Below are 16,348 nucleotides of genomic sequence, written 5' to 3' on the forward strand. Positions count from 1 at the left end.
GCGGCGAGGCGCTGGGGGGGGCGGCCCGGCCCGACGCTCCGGGGGGGTGGGGATTTGGGCGGCCCGGCATGGCGAGGTGCTGGAGGGGGTCCGGGGGTTTGGGCGGCCCGGCGAGGCGCTGGGGGGGGGGGGGCCGGCCCGGGGCTCCGGGGGGGGGGGGGGTTGGGCGGGCCGGGGCGGCGCTGGGGGGGGGGGGGGGTTGGGGGGCCTGGCCGGGCGCGGCGCTGGGGCGGGGGGGAGGATGTTACGGCAGGGTGGCGCTCTTCTTTTTTGCCTGGAGCGGCAAAAAAGTTAGAGCTGGCCCTGGGGAGAGCATCCTCCAGGGTACTCTATTTTGCTTCTCTAAGCACAAGAATGAGATGGTTCCTTGATCATTCACCATCTCTGCTGCTGGGGAGAGGATGAGCACTCCCAGCCTCTGCCTGCCCATGCACAGAGTGATGACTTCAGAATTCCTTGCTTGTCAGGACACTGGATTTTACTACCAGCCCAAAAAAGCTTACTTTTCTTAAATTTCATATTTATCACTGTGCATAATGAAGTTTATTTTACTAAGGTAATAAAATAATACGATAGAGTATATATAATGTAGCCAAATGTAAAACTAATCAAAATAACTGGCCCAGTAACAAAAATGGTCTTTTACTCAACATGGTTAATAAGGATATTAAATACAAACAGATTATCTCTTCTAGTGCACCTATTAGAGTCATTCCCATTCTTTGCTGAGTGCATACCTATGAGACTGTGTGTGTGCAATAAAACCCATACTTTATTAAGCATTTTTTTCTATTTTGCTATGTCAGTCTAAATTCACTTTGAAGGCAGGGATGATGGAATTGTTCAATATATTGTGTGCAGAGGGTTATGACCTTTGCAATCAACCCCAGAACACTATTGTCTCTTTACTTCTGGGACAGCTGAAATGAATTATAAAGTAGCCTCATAAATCCATAATATTTTGCTAAAGCCGAGGCATCTGATTTATGCAACATTTTAAGAGTTTTTTCTCATTTCCAATTTATTTTATTTATATAAACCTCAGCTTTGGTATTCATATATATGACCTCAGGGATGAAAATTGAAGATAGGATAGTCTTTTAAAAAATGATATCCTAATAATGGCCCTGATCCTGAAATGCTTATGCATTGAGCAATTATATGTATGTGAGCGGTGTCACTGAGTTCAATACACATTTTGTGTAAGGTTATAGGTGTTTGCAGGCTCAGGACCTTAAAGCTGTAGAGTTATATCACTGAGGGAGGCTATTGCAGGCTTGGGACTACTCTTGTTTATGCTGGGGGAAGTGCAAAGATGATATAAAGCTAGCTTTGGTCCCCTGCGTTCCTGCACAAGGTGAATCTAAGGTAAGATGGAGAATTGGGGCATGGGGAGGGAATCTATTACTATTCCCCTCCACTAAAACAAAGAACAGTTTGCAATATCAGGAGGACATAGAAAAAGTGTTCAGAACGCTGGGGTAATCAGCAAGTGTCAGGCGGCACGGGCTATTAATTATGGTCCAAATTCTGTAAAGCACTGAAGCACAAGCCTACCTTTAAATATTAAGACCTCAATAGGACTTCTCAGCCGGATGCCTGGTTATGACAATTCTTTCTTGACAACACCACTGTGTGTCTTAATCAGACAGTGGCACAGACAGCAAATGCTTAAGTTCTTTGCAGATTTGGGGCCTTAAATCCATGACATGGAAAATGTGGATGTACTATAGCTGCTTGTCTCCTTAGACCGCAGTGGAGATTGTGCTTGCCAAAGCATCTACCCATTACCATGCTGGTTAGTTCTTGTGCCCCTCTGTGGGCTGAGGTGAAAGCTTGGAAGAATAAAAGTCAGACAGGACCAAGTCTTCAGCTACTGGCACATACATGACCAAAACAATGTCAGCCACCATAATCATCATCTTTCTTACCTCTGATATCACTATTGGAAGTTTTGTCTCCAGGCTGTGCCTTTGCTAGCAGCAGTGAAAGACACAAGAACACCATTAGGGTGCTGTTTCTAGCCCCAGGGTTGGGAGGTCTGGGTCTGAGTAAATGTTGGTGCTGAGTCCCTCAGAAAATAACACTTGGTCTGAAGTATTGAATTGAGAGGCTAAGTCCAGGCAGTAAAAATAATATTGGACTAAGCTACTAGCAGCAGGGTTCTGTACTTTGCTTACTGCAGCACTTGATGTGTGTGACACTGTCTGGCACTGACTAATTAAGACACACACTGTGGTGTTGTCAGGAAAGACTAGAGAGGACTCTCGGTGCTCACTGTCACTCAAGATATCCAACAGAGCAGCTTCCAGCCTCCAGTTCAGACCAGCACCATGCTCTATCTCCACTACACAGCATTATGGTCCAGCCTACCCGTACGCAGTTAGGAACATACAATTTTTTAACTTGGTCATTGCCTTTTGCCCCACCCAAAAGACTCCGAAGATTAGTTTTTACTGGGAGATCTGATGTGCTGCATTTTTTTCCCTCAGAAAAGAAACGAAAACTAAGGCTTATTTGTAGAGTTATCACAGAATCCCCACGATAACTGACACCTCAGCCGCCAAGAAAAGGACTCAATGGGCAGGGAAACCGAGCTACCCACTTATCCTTCGAGATGGTGCCTTCACAAGAGGGAGGAGGCATTTTGGCAGGGTGTTGCGAGGAAGCGTCTGTTCTGCAAACAATGACAAGTCTTTAGTCTCGAGGGCTCTCCTCCTGGCACCTCTTGCAAGCACTGAATTCACATTCTCTCACACACTTATTTTGTGGGAGCTGCGCAACTGGCACCTCAAACCACACTTAGAAACAGGTTTGGCTGCTGACACTATTCAGTGTATTGTGGTTTATTTATGCTCATTTGAGTGGTTGGAAAGAGCTTGACTTTTTTTGTTCTGTTTAGTTTTGCTTTCAGGAAGTTTGCCCTTGGGAGAAGATGTTTCCCCCTTACTCTTTATTTTCCTCTCGCCTCTGCAAAAATGTATGAAATATCAGTCTCTCCCCTCACTTAGGGCTGCGGAATCGCATGCTCTGTAATTGCAGCCTTCAGCTGAATGAAGATTCAGAATACATAAACATTTGAGGGTACTCAGCATTTGAGTAGCTATCTGACCAAGGTCTATGTGTTCTGACTGCAGCAGATTTCATAGACTATAAAGCCAGAAGGGACCAATGAGTTCATCCAGTCTGTCTTCCTATGTTACACAGGTCATTTAACTTCCCTGAATTAATTCCTGTTTGGATGGGTCCTTCTCACTGCCCTTGACTTAGGGATGCAGGTAGTGGGAAATGTTCTTCTCTTCACACCTCTGATTCTTCCCTTCACCTCCCTTCAGTGGCAGGTGTTCTCGCCTCTCTTCCTTTTCTCCTGACCCATGGCGAGTTGGAGAGCCTAAAGGGATTCTGCTTCCCCAGCCACCTGACATGTATTTTCCCCTCATGTCCCATGGGGCTCCAGGGCTCCATCTTCTCCACTCCATCTGAGTTATTCTCACCCCAATTCCTTTATTAAATATGTAGTGGGTAATTCACCTTTTTTCCCTGCTCTGTACTACAGAGCTGATTACTGCTAGGGTCAGGTGGTTACTTGAGCTAATTAATATTTGCAAGCAGCAGTAGGAAATAAGTACAAACCCCATCTCCTCAGTTTTAATTACAATATCAGTGCAATCAAATTCCTTGTGGATACACCTCCCACATTGGCTCCAAACAATTTCTGACTTGTTCATTAACAGTATCGGCAACATCTTTAACTCATGATCTGCTGTCATTACAATATAATTACTCTAATGCATCTTTACTGAGCAACACCCTCCAAAGCCAAAAGCCATTGAATACACTATATAATTAGGGAATAGAGATATTAACATACACTATCAGTTTATGTCAACTCACGGTACTTCTCTGGCTCCAGGATTTTATATATGTAGGTAGCCTGGCACATATCCACTCCCCCACCTCCTCTTGTTGTTATGAAATATTTATATTGTAGGAGCAGAATTTTATAATTGTACTATAAGAATTAATGTATGCTTTGATTTGATTTTGCCAGCCACCCTTTTTGAATAGCAAAAAGAAATGACTCTCTGGGACTATGGAATTCTGTTTCCCATATGCATTACAAATTGGGCCCTTTTTTATTTTTGTTTTAAGGTTTAGTTAGTAAAAGACAGAATCCTGTATTGTGTCTATGTTAAGTAAATTAAAGGACCGTTGAAGGCCTGGGCCTTGATGTAAATTGTTTTGGTTATAAAACTTAGCAAGGTTTAATTTACAATGTCTTTTTGCTCAATATAAAATACTGCTGTTTGTATTCTCAAAGGTCTCTGTAAAAGACTGTTTGTGTAAATAAGGAATGCATGCATCAAAAAAAAAAAAAAAAAAAAAAAAAAAAAAAGGTGCAAAGGCCATTGTTAACCAGATGGTCAAAAAGAAAAGCAAAAACACTTATCAAAACTTGTTAACGCCAAAAAACCATCAACGCACATCCATAATTAAGGAAGGGCAAATTAACGACCCTACGGTGAAAGCTTACACCCCTAAAACAATTAATTAAATAAAATCTGGAACAGAATGACCCTCTCAAAGGTGTTTTAAAATGTTTACATCAAAAAATAACACCAATTAAAAAGTAACCGGTCATAAACTAACACAGCAAAATCCATAAACTTCAAGAACAAAAAACCTACAAAAACAGGGTGCTTTGCCATGGGACTTTGGGTTCGTCTTGCCACTACTCCAAAAGCATCGGATCGCGACCAACAGAACCCTCTGTGACCAATCTGGCTGGCCACTAAATTAATCCAAACTCTGAACTGGTAACTATAAACATCAACTGGCAAAACTGTGTGTGTGTGTGTGTGTGTGTGTGTGTGTGTGTGTGTGTGTATATATATATATATATAAAACTAAAAAGCATATGCTAACTGCTGTATTCTCAATAAATGCAGCGTGTTGCCTGCTCCCCTATAAAAAAAACTTGTGTGCTTTGTTTAAGCATAACAATATTATGGCAGCACCCAAAGGTCCCCGTTGAGATTGAGATCCCATTGTTCTGGGTGTTTTACGCACCTAGAAAAGTCATTCCCTGCTCTGAAGGGCTTACAATCTAGAAACATCAAGAGATGAACGGTAGGGGATGGGGATACGGTGGACAAGGAAATGAACCTGGTTAAGAATTGCCCAGCTTTGTTAGTTTCATGGGTTGTATTTTTAAGTGGGATAGAGATAAGGAAGAAGGGGCCAGAAAAGGGAAAGAAGCAAGGATGAATAATCACATCTTTGTCCTCTGGCTAGCCATGATCAGCAGGCTGGGTTTTGTAGGCATCACAGCAGAGGAGTTTTAAGGATGGATTAGAAGGAAGATCAGGTAGTGGCTATTCAGATTACACCAGGGAGTTATCCCTATGCACGAGGGGCAGTGTGGGAGAAGCATGGAGGTGTTTAAGGGGGAAGCTGACTGGTGAATGGTAAAAGCTGGGCATGCAGGTGGAGCAAAGGCCAAGGTCAATGCCACAATGGGTTACCAAGTCAGCTAAATGGGATGGGGTTAAGTTATGAATTAAAGGTAAAGCCAAGAAGCTTGTGTTTGATGCAGATGTACAGGGTGAACCCACGGAGGAGCTCAGAGCGGATGAACAAGCCAAAAAGACTGCTTTAACAGTAGCTTTTCTCTCCCCTCTTCTCCTACAGAGTTAAGGAATAAAGAAAACATTTTGATTGTATAAGAAAAAGAATGGGCTTCATCAAAGGAAGTTAGGGAATTTCAATCAAAATGATGTGCTTAACTCCCTTAGGCTCCTTGGAAAATGCCAGCCGGGGTAATTATGTACAACTTATAGCCATGAATACATAGTACATTATGCAGTATGTTTCTGGGCTAGTCTAGAGTTTTAAAAAATTAGTTCAGTTTTACCTTTACAATTGTAACTATTTTTAAATGTATAAAAATGTGTTTATCTGGATACTTCTGGGAACACATGCAATAATCCTAGTAATCCCTGTGAGTGGAACCTGCCCTATTATGAGCTGAAGAAAGGAGTAAAAAGGGGTAGGATCATTTTTGTGGCCTTTCCAAATGGCAACTGGTACTTAAACTCACCTGTGCAGGAAGGTGTAGAAAGATGAACAGAGGAGGAACCCTGGGTTGTTTTGTCCCCAGAAAGGACAAGAAAGCCAGGATGAGTTTGCCCCTAGAGCAAATTTAGAGGAGTTACCCTCTAGTGATTGGCTGCCAGCCTGGTGATCCCTCCACAGGGCTGTGAAAGCGTCTCAATTTTCTGAGCCAGTGTGGGGGAAGAGCTCCTATTGCTAACACCGGGTTTTATCTATGAGAAGATGTCAATGGAAAAGGGGAATTGGAAGCTGCTTTGTGGTATCTGGGTGATTTAGAGTTTCATATATTAGCTGTCATATTTGTGCTCTGTGTGCTGATGTCCATGGGTGCACCAATAATCAGTATGATTGCAAACAAACTGCCTTGCGTCCCAGACTCTGAGCTGAGATCCACTGAGATTTCTTAGGCTAGGTCTACACTGGGGGGGGGGGGGTCGATTTAAGATACGCAAATTCAGCTACGCGAATAGCGTAGCTGAATTCGACGTATCCGAGCCGACTTACCCTGCTGTGAGGATGGCGGCAGATTGACCGCCGCGGCTCCCCCATCGACGGCGCTTACTCCTACCTGTGCTGGTGGAGTACGCGCGTCGATTTGGGGATCGATTGTCGCGTCCCCACAAGACGCGATAATTCGATCCCCGAGAGATCGATTTCTACCTGCTGATCCAGGCGGGTAGTGAAGACAAACCCTTAGTGAATTCTCCCTCAGTTGCCACTGCACTTGTACAATCACCAGGACTAGGCAAAATAATGCCCATATTTTGCAATGAATAAAGCATCACTAAATCATAATTGATAAATGCAACATTTTGACCAGGGTCAATCAGCAAAAAATCACCTTTCCCCAAACTTCACTAGCCTTTCCCCAAAAGGCCCAAGCAAAGAGTTGGGCCATAGATTATGCTCTGAAAAATAAACAAACTAGGACTTTCTCTGACAAACTGGGGAAGTGAGCTCCAGAATCAAGGTCCGTTTATGACAGTCATCCTGCCTCTAGCCCTTCTGAGTTCAAATTTAGGGACAACTAATTGAAGTGCCCCAGCTGATGTCAGCTGTCAGGTTCAGAGATCAAATATTACATCAACACTGCAGCCAGGGGTTGCAAGATTTGCAGCTTGTGTAAATGTACCTGCACTAGCTTTAATCTAGCTAGCTCGTTAAAAACAGTAATGAGGACACAGCAGCCAGGGTGTCCGAGCAGCCTGTGTAATCCTGCACCGCCACCCCGGGTATGTAGTTGCTTGTGCAACCCACACAGAAGCCCGAACCATGGCATCCTCACTACTATTGTTAGTGCACTAGCTAGAGTAGAGATAGACTGCTACACGAATTGCAAATCGCATCCCCTTCCCGCCCCCCATGCCCTCAGTGTAGATGTACTTAAAGTTTAGGAGAATTGGGATATAGGGCTTTGCTGTGAGTCTATCCCTGATTTTAAGGAGTACCCACTGTATCTAGTGCAGATGGCAGGGAGTTCCAACATGTAAAAGGGAAATATTGTTCTATTATAACATCACACTGGTATTGTCAGATGATTCATGGGCTCCAGAGAACACAGACATTACCAGCTCAGCACATCTTTCCCAATCATCATTTGTCATGTGTGAAAACCTCCCATGGTCCTGAAAGGGATTTGTTTTCTGTATTAGCGGCAGGAAATGTAACAAACTCCTTTCTGGAGAGAAAAATAAAAACAACATTTGATTGTTTTATTGAATATTTAACTATTTATTTTGGACAACTACATTTTATCGCTAGAAGAAAAACATTTCTACTTAAAAATACAGCTGCCTCCTTTCCAGAGAAAAGCTGTCAACATCCAATGTCATCTTCTGCATCTTGAGTGAAATATTTGAAAGCCCCAGTTCCATTTTAATATCTGAGGCTCTTTCCCATCTGTATGCAGCTGCAGAAGAATAGTTTTAGCCTCATTTAGAAGAGCCAAATGATGGATTTCTCTCTCCAAAAAGCTAAACAAAGGAAAGCCATAAACTTTTATTTTCTATCCATTTTCTCCAGCACACTCCATTCCCCATATATATATGCCCAGTATTCAAATCCTCACAAAGTGTTGGCACCTGATTCATCATACAAAGGACCTGATCCAATCAGAAGCTCTTCCATTTTACTCTCTCTGTATAGCTTCTGGCCCATATAAGACTTCCTAGATTGCTTATTTATTTTTGTTAACCTCAATGAGCTAATAGCCTCTATTAGATATGTATTTGGAGTATTATAATTCTATTCTTAACAAAAGCTGTATTAAATCCTCATTAAATACATACAGAAGAATGTTAATCTAAAGCGCTGTTGGCCTTTTCCCTATCTACACAGAGGGGAATGTATAACATTCAAAGCAAAAGTAGCTACATTTCACAGTACAATAGGGACGAGCTTAGTCCTTCTGCAGCTATTAACCCAGATGCAGTGAAACATTGTTTTTATGGGTAGTAGGGAGGGTTCTCAACATCCACAACTACATAATATTTCCAGTGTTTCTGTCAAGAGGAAGGATTATAGCTGTGAAGATGCAGGGAGATTTAGTGTAACAGAATCACAAAGCTTTGAACTCTGTACCTCCAATGATTTAACATAACGTACATTTGCTTTATCACATACTCGCACTATATACTAGAGAAAGTCGTGGTTCCAGAGCCTAGTTTTTGAAGGTTGCAGAATATTTAACAACTCCAGTGTAAAATAGATACTGCCACCAATAAAATGAAACACCTTGCCACATCCAGCTGTGCATTCGTCACATCTCACAGGCCAAGTAGGGACATCCTGGTGATACCTGGATGGGAGACCTCCCGAGGTGCTACAGGGAGAGATGCTGGAAGTTCTGCACACAGTATTCTTTCCTACAAGCACTTTCTGAGCCGATTCCCCACCATGGAGGGGCACGGGATGGACAGAATGGGGGTCATTACGCTGATGGACATGACACCTTTGTGATGAGGTGAGGGAGTGTAAAATTGTGTGTCTAGCATGGTTGATAACCACTTACCTCCCTCTGGCATGTTCAATGAAGTGCAGTATTTTATTTTATTTTACTTTTACTTTCTGTCTTAAAGCTGTTTAACTGGTTGCTGCATTTCATCCCCTTTATAGCTGCATTTCTGTGGATTAGGATGTGTGAGTGCACGATATATATGTAATTAATTTCTATAGTCTGCAAAGTAAATTTGGTTTCTTTCAGGATGAAAGGTGCTATATAAATGTAAACGATTACTCTTATTAGCTGAGAACTTATTGCATATCTAGGTGTAATCCACAAATTATGTGGCTGTTCTGCAGGTTAACTTCCATTACTTCATTTCAGAGTCTAGACTCTTACAAAATGTTCATGTCTCTTTCTTGTTATATATCTTTCTACCTCTTCACTGACAATTCGGTATTATTATGAGGATGATTTGTATTCCAATATTGCCTAGGGCCTCTAACCAAGACTGAGGTGCCATTGTGTTACTAGAACCCCTGCCCCCCCAAAGTAATAGACCGTCTCTGCCCGAAAGAGCTTTCAGTCTAACTAGAGAAGATAGACAATGGGGATTTAAGGATGTTCGTTCCTTGGCACAAAATAACTGTAAGAAAATCAAATTCCACCATACTGAGAATTATGCTACTAATTGGGGGATAAATCCCTGTGTGTTGGTGTGAAACCCCAAGCCCAGCAAAAAAGTCATAGATGAAATCCCAGCCCCACTGAAGTAATATCAAAACTCCCATTGACTTCAATAGAGCCAGGATTTCACCTCAAGTCTCTATTGTATAAAGGCCACGTGTGCTCTGTGGTGGCTCGTCTTCTGTCTCAATAGAATTCCCTGGGACTGGGTTGTGTGCAGTGGGCCCAAGAGCTGTGCAGATCCACAAATCCAGACTAAAATGCAAAAGCATGACCTGTAGGCTGCAGAAGCAACCATGGTGAGCGTGATTCCTGTCCTCCCTCTCGGTTAGACATTATGGAGTGGACAGAAGATTCTGTCTGCCCTCAATCCTGCATAATTCTCTCTTACCAAACCTTTTTTCTCAGGAAGGCAGATATGTGGGTGAGGGAGTCAGAGTGTCACTCTGAAAATATTGCTCAAGTAGAAATTACAAATCAAATTCTCTCCTATTCTGATATTAATGATCTTAAAGTGGAACACGTCATCGGTTGATTGCATCACGTACTCCCCCAGCCCCTAGAGACAGAAGGCTCAGATAACTTTACCCTTATCTTTTAGAATTTACGCAGTGCAAATTAAAACAGAAACAGTCATTACCTAAGTTGTCCGGTGTGTTTTCTGGCTGGCTATTTGAAAGTGATATAATAGAGGTTTAAACGATACTCATTTTCGCACCTCTCAGTTCATCATCAGATTAACCGTCTTTAGTATTTTGCACAACAAGCAGAAGCACCTCACTGAGAGTACAGTCGCCACAGTGAAAAGACAAATAAGCTTTTCACTTTAATGTGCTAAAAATATAGTTGAGACACCTTCGATCTCAAGCCGCGTGATAAAATAGATCGTGTTGACTGAGCAGATCAGCAGCTGCTATTTGGACTCCTTCACTTTGGCAGTGCTTGTCTTTCCGTCTCTGTGAGTTTAGCCAGCCCCAGGAGTTTGAAAATCAGAAAATGAACCAAAAATAGAATCACAAGATTGATATCAAAGCCATAAGAGTTGCTGAAACTGACTCTTATGCTTTTTGGGGAGTCAATCTTTTGATTTTTTTAAAACTGATAGGAGACTATCCTCCCCTGTACTAGAGCTGCCTATTCTGTTTTCCCGGCCCTGTCTGATAAGTCTTATCTCACACCGAGTGAGGGGCAGCACAGCCTAATGCTAAGCACAGAGGACTGGGAGTCTAAGGTTTTTATAAGGCACTTGTCACCATAGTATCTAGGCCGCAATCCTGCAGACACTCATGCACATACTTACCTTTACTCCTGTGAGGAGTCTCACTGAAGTCAATGGGACTACTCATGTACTTACACCAAGTACATGTGTAAATGTTTTCAGGGTCATGGCCCAAGTGCTGAGATTAAGAATTAGCTAAGAGTGTGGTTTGGGTGCTACTCCTCACTGGGCCACTCAATTCCTGTGTGACCTTGGCCAAGTCACTTAACCATTCTGTACATCAGTGTTTCCCCCTCTTTAAAACGGGAATATTATTTACCTTTGGAAAGTGCTTTGAAGCACTTAGATCAAAAGCGAGGAAGTGCAAAAAATTATTGTAATACCTTTCTTTAAAATAAATTAAGTCCTATGTAAACATTATTTGAAAGAAGACTTAAAAATTAATCATGAATCATATCTTCAAAATGATTTCCTTAGTCTCAAAGGTGCCACAGGACCCTCTGTTGCTTTTTACAGATTCAGACTAACACGGCTACCCCTCTGATACAAACCACACAGAATCCTCCATTTCTCCAAGTCCTTTCCAGGTATTCATGATCCGTTAAGTCAAGGGAACCAGGGGTCTGATCTGTGCTGAGCACTTCCGGAGAGGGGCTAAGCAGGAGATAAGAATGCTCAGCGTCTTGTAGAAACAAGCCTCATCGTGCTTCAACAGGACAAGCAGGAGGGGTTTTGGAAAGTAGTACGTGTTACCATGTAGATTTTCCTATGCACAAGTTTAGCTTGGAGTTGAACATTTCTTCACAGTTTTTTGTGAAACAAAACACTTAAAATTCCATTGAACATTGTGAATTTAATTTCCTTTATTTTTTGAGGCAGCGCTAAAAAGGTGTTTAGATAAAACAGCTCGTCGGAAGCGGAAACTGCTCACTTATCCCAGATAAATGAAGTTTTTCATCTTTTATTAAATATTTAAAATGACTAAAAGATACTACCTCAGAGTGGTTTAGTTTGAAGAGGCAAACTGATACATTTTATTAATTAGGCCAAAAAAAACCTCATTTAGGTGTAAATAAGCGTGGGTCATTAAATCTTAATATACAATGTCAAAATGAAGCTTTAGACTTCACATTCTTTAGTAAATGTTAATTCATGACCCTAAAAACTGATTAAAAATAGAACTAACACCAAAGAATTTCTGTTTGGGATGAGAATATGTATGTGTAATAGTAAAGAAAGGAATCTTTCCAGTCAGTACTTACTTTATACATGAGCACTGTCTCCAAGACTATACCGGGCCCAGAAGGTGGTCACTGAGAGCACAGGAGACACAGCCTCCCTGCTCTCAGTTCCAGGGTCCAGTCATGGCACAACCAGGAAGAATGAGTTAAACAGTAATTCCTGAAGTCGATACTCAATAGGTCCTGATACTAGTTGTTTTTGTTCATGTTTCTGAGGCAAAGCAGGAGGTGGTGAAGGGTCACCCCCTCCACTTGGTGGCTGTAATAATCAGTGATTTTGGCCCTGATTTTAATGAGAACAGGAGCAGGCCCGTTGAGTAAAATAATATAGTGTGAACTTTATTGGTGTCTAAGACACAATACGTTTAAAAAATACTAGGTGGCACAATTATAGACAGGGCTGCTAGCACTATCTACTATTAAGGTTACCCAACACTTCCCATTATAAGACCCTGTTTTCAGTTGCCTATAGCTTTACCAAAGTAAAATCCCCCCAAGCCAGAAGCCCCTTTACACCACAGAAAAGGGTTGTAGCAGTGTAAAGGGGGGCAGGGTGTGTATTACGATCTTAATCAGTGTGTTTGTCAGCTTCAGCCCAGGCACATAAATTCCAGCAAACATGCTCTGGTTATTCACACAGTTGAGAAAACTGGCAAATTCTCTTCCCATATTGGGTCTCCCATACTTCCCCTTTTCTGACGGACTCTAAGGTAAGAAAGGGAATGTTGGGACATCTTTGGGGCACAGAAGGGTCAGCAGTTGCAAGTCCTAATATATTAATGATTTTAATCTCAGACGTGACCATCATGATAATCTAGTCTGACTTCCTCCATATTAAATTCTAACCTTCAAGTGAATCTCCAGTGTTCGCTCAGACCTAACTGTAATTCTGATAAGATGCTTACAGAACAGTTTCAGTTCATTCTAAAGTAAGCCAAATAAAACTAGAAGAGACACAGAAGTACCTCCAGATCTGAACATTCACAAAGCTACCTTAGGGCTGGTCCACACTAAGCCCCCAGTTCGAACTAAGATACGCAACTTCAGCTACGTGAATAACGTATCAAAGTCAAAGTATCTTAGTTCAAACTTAAAGGTACTTACCGCGGGTCCACACGCGGCAGGCAGGCTCCCCCGTCGACTCCACCTACTCCTCTCGCGGAGCAGGATTACCGGCGTCGATGGTGAGCACTTCCGGGATCGATTTATCGCGTCTAGACAAGACGTGATAAATCGATCCCAGAAGATCGATTGCTTGCCGCCGAACCAGCGGGTAAGTATAGACGTACCCTAAGTCTCCTTTTTCTGTGATGCCTACTGAAAACACTGATAGTAAGGCTCTGTGAATGATGAGAACATCCATCATACAGCATAAACTGAAATGTGTAACTCAGAGCCAAAATAAATACAGAATTGTACTACTGTCATTAGGGATATTGCCTCAATGCTACAATGCTGTATCTATTATTGTTATAACTATTATTATTGTTATTCTCAGGGCTATTTGGTGACCCCAAAATACAAACGTGAACACTCCCATTTTGATGTAAAACCTGAATCTTTCAAGAACCACATTAAAAAAAAATTAAAGTTTTCACTCAAAAATAGGTTAAGTTTTGCATGAAAATGGATCTAATTTTGCTCAGAAAAGAGACAACAAAATTTGGATCTCAATCAAAGTCCAAATATGGACTTCTCCAAAGTTTTGATTTCACAAATTTAAACTTCAGGTACTTGAAACTAGAAATGGGTGTTCATTCTCCTGATTTACATAAACCAAACATGCTATACCTACAAACATAGGCCTGTATATATGCCTCATATACAAATTAATTTCTTCCTTTGTGTTCAGTAATCTCCCCTCAGCAAGAAGAGTGACAAGATACAATGTTTTATTGTGGAAGTACTAAATTGGAAATATTTGCTCTTGCACAGATGACAGTACAGCTTGCAAAATACTGTGCATGGTCTATACACGTGGCCGTGGTTATTACAGTTACACAGGAGAAATAATTGTTCCCATTGTACATATTCTTTGGGAGTGTATGGCACATACACAACCAAGCATGACATGAGAAAATTCATCAAAGGATATTTAAAGATACCTTGGGGAGCCACTGAGTTTTCTGATGCCTCTACAGAAAGAGGACTAATTGCATCTGCATAATGCAACCATTTTAGATGGTTTATTTTCCAGTGCTTTTATCTTTTTTTTCAGTGTATAAAATATTTACTGTACATAGAGGAATTGGTAAAGGATGTCAGATAATTAAAGATTAATCAATCAGAAATGATTGAGTGGTTTAAATAAATACAATACTTTTCCATTTTAGTTACACACTTGTTTATATTGATACTCTATTATGACCGTAATGCATGGTTGCTTCAACCATGTCAGGGGCCAGTTGTTCCAGGTGTTGCTGTACAGACATCTAGTAAAAGACAGTTACTACCTCAAACAGCTTACAATGGTATCAGAACTCCTGTGTGACATTTAATTATCTGATCGGTGTCGTATCTGCTTTTTGAAATACTTTCATTTAAAATTGAGAGATGATGTAAAATATTAAGTAATAGCCTAAACCACTGATAACTGTTCCAGTATATATTGTAATATTTATAGTTATAAACACAATTGATTTTAATGCAGATACAAAGATTTCCTTTGGAATTGTGTGCACACCATACCCACCTGAATACATCCTTAGTGAGATGAGAAAAATCAGTGGAGTTAATTGAGTAATAAAACACACCAGGTGGTGTGATTATCATGCGGTGAACACACCCACTGAGAATTAAGAGGCACAAGTTATGGTTGAATTCCTTCAATCCCCAGGTAATTGGAGTGTCTCACGTTAACAGTGTGAATTGTCTGTTCGTAATTACTAAAAAGTTAATGATAATGGGACAAGTATGTAATTTCCTACCCAAAGGTGATGCATTTTCTTGAGCAGAGATTTGATATTTGTGCTGGTATGTGGTGGTTTGTTTTTTCTTTGTTTGGACTTTTTTGTTTGTTTGTTAGTTTCCTTCTTTTCCTCCCAGGAAACATAATAAATTCTGACAAGTTTGAGGCTGCTTCTCATTGAAAATCCTTTTTCTTTTTTTGTTTTGGAAAGTGTGTAGAATGTACTAGGTTAACTCTGTTTTATTAATATTTTCTCATGTCTGTGTTAGTTTCAGTTCTGAAACAAATATTTACCATAATCATGGAAGGATTAATACAACACACATGAATTATGGATCCATTCCTTCTCTCACAAAAACCTACTTGGGAGCAGAATCAGGCCCTGTATGGTATTATTCATGGCACTTTTGAGAAAGTTTCTAGGTGCTCAATTTTGCCTGGTGCCCAGGCAAGAAAGTGCTTAAGGATTTGTTTAACTTTATGTACGTGAGGAGTTCCAGTAGGATCAATAGGCCTCCTCATGGGCTTAAGGGTTTTGCCTGATCAGGGCCAGAATACTCAACACCTTGCAGGATCAAGTCCAAGATGAGGATGCTAGAAGTGTCTAGCTTGGGGGGGAAAGTTTGAAAAATACTTGATTTTTTTTTCATCATGTTTTGAAACACATAGACTGCAAAATGACTACTCAGCCATCTCTCCGGGATTATATGAGGGATGTGCTGCAATCAGCAATCTTGTCCTGCCAAATTTGACATTGCTTGGCACTTTTTTAGGTGTCTTTTGATGGTTCATAAAAGAATTCTGGAGCAGAGCTTGCTGGATTATAAGATCTCATTTTACTGTTTGCTAAAGATTCTTTTAGGCAAAGTGATTTATTGATTAATGATCAAGTGGAAACAGGTGATCCTATCACTGATCTGTAGACACAATGAGCACTAGTCTCCTCTCATTTACACTTGTGGATGGGCCACATACAAAGCGCATTGATGTCAATTGGATCACACGCAAAATCAGGAGTAATTCCTTTGGGATCAATGAAGTTGCACTGAAGTAAGTGAGAGGAGAATCAGGCCCACTGTTCACAGAGCTACGTGGACAGGGATGGGGGAACTAGGGGGGATGGGGGTGCAGCAGCACCCCGGTTTGAAGTGGTTTCCATCATATACAGGCAGGGCCGGTGCAAGGATGTTTCGTGCCCTAGGCGAAACTTCCACCTTGCGCCCCCCCCCCCCCCCCCC

The sequence above is a fragment of the Terrapene carolina genome, unplaced genomic scaffold (assembly GCF_002925995.2).
Source record: "Terrapene carolina triunguis isolate 2854851 unplaced genomic scaffold, T_m_triunguis-2.0 Scaffold130, whole genome shotgun sequence".
Taxonomy (NCBI): domain Eukaryota; kingdom Metazoa; phylum Chordata; order Testudines; family Emydidae; genus Terrapene; species Terrapene triunguis.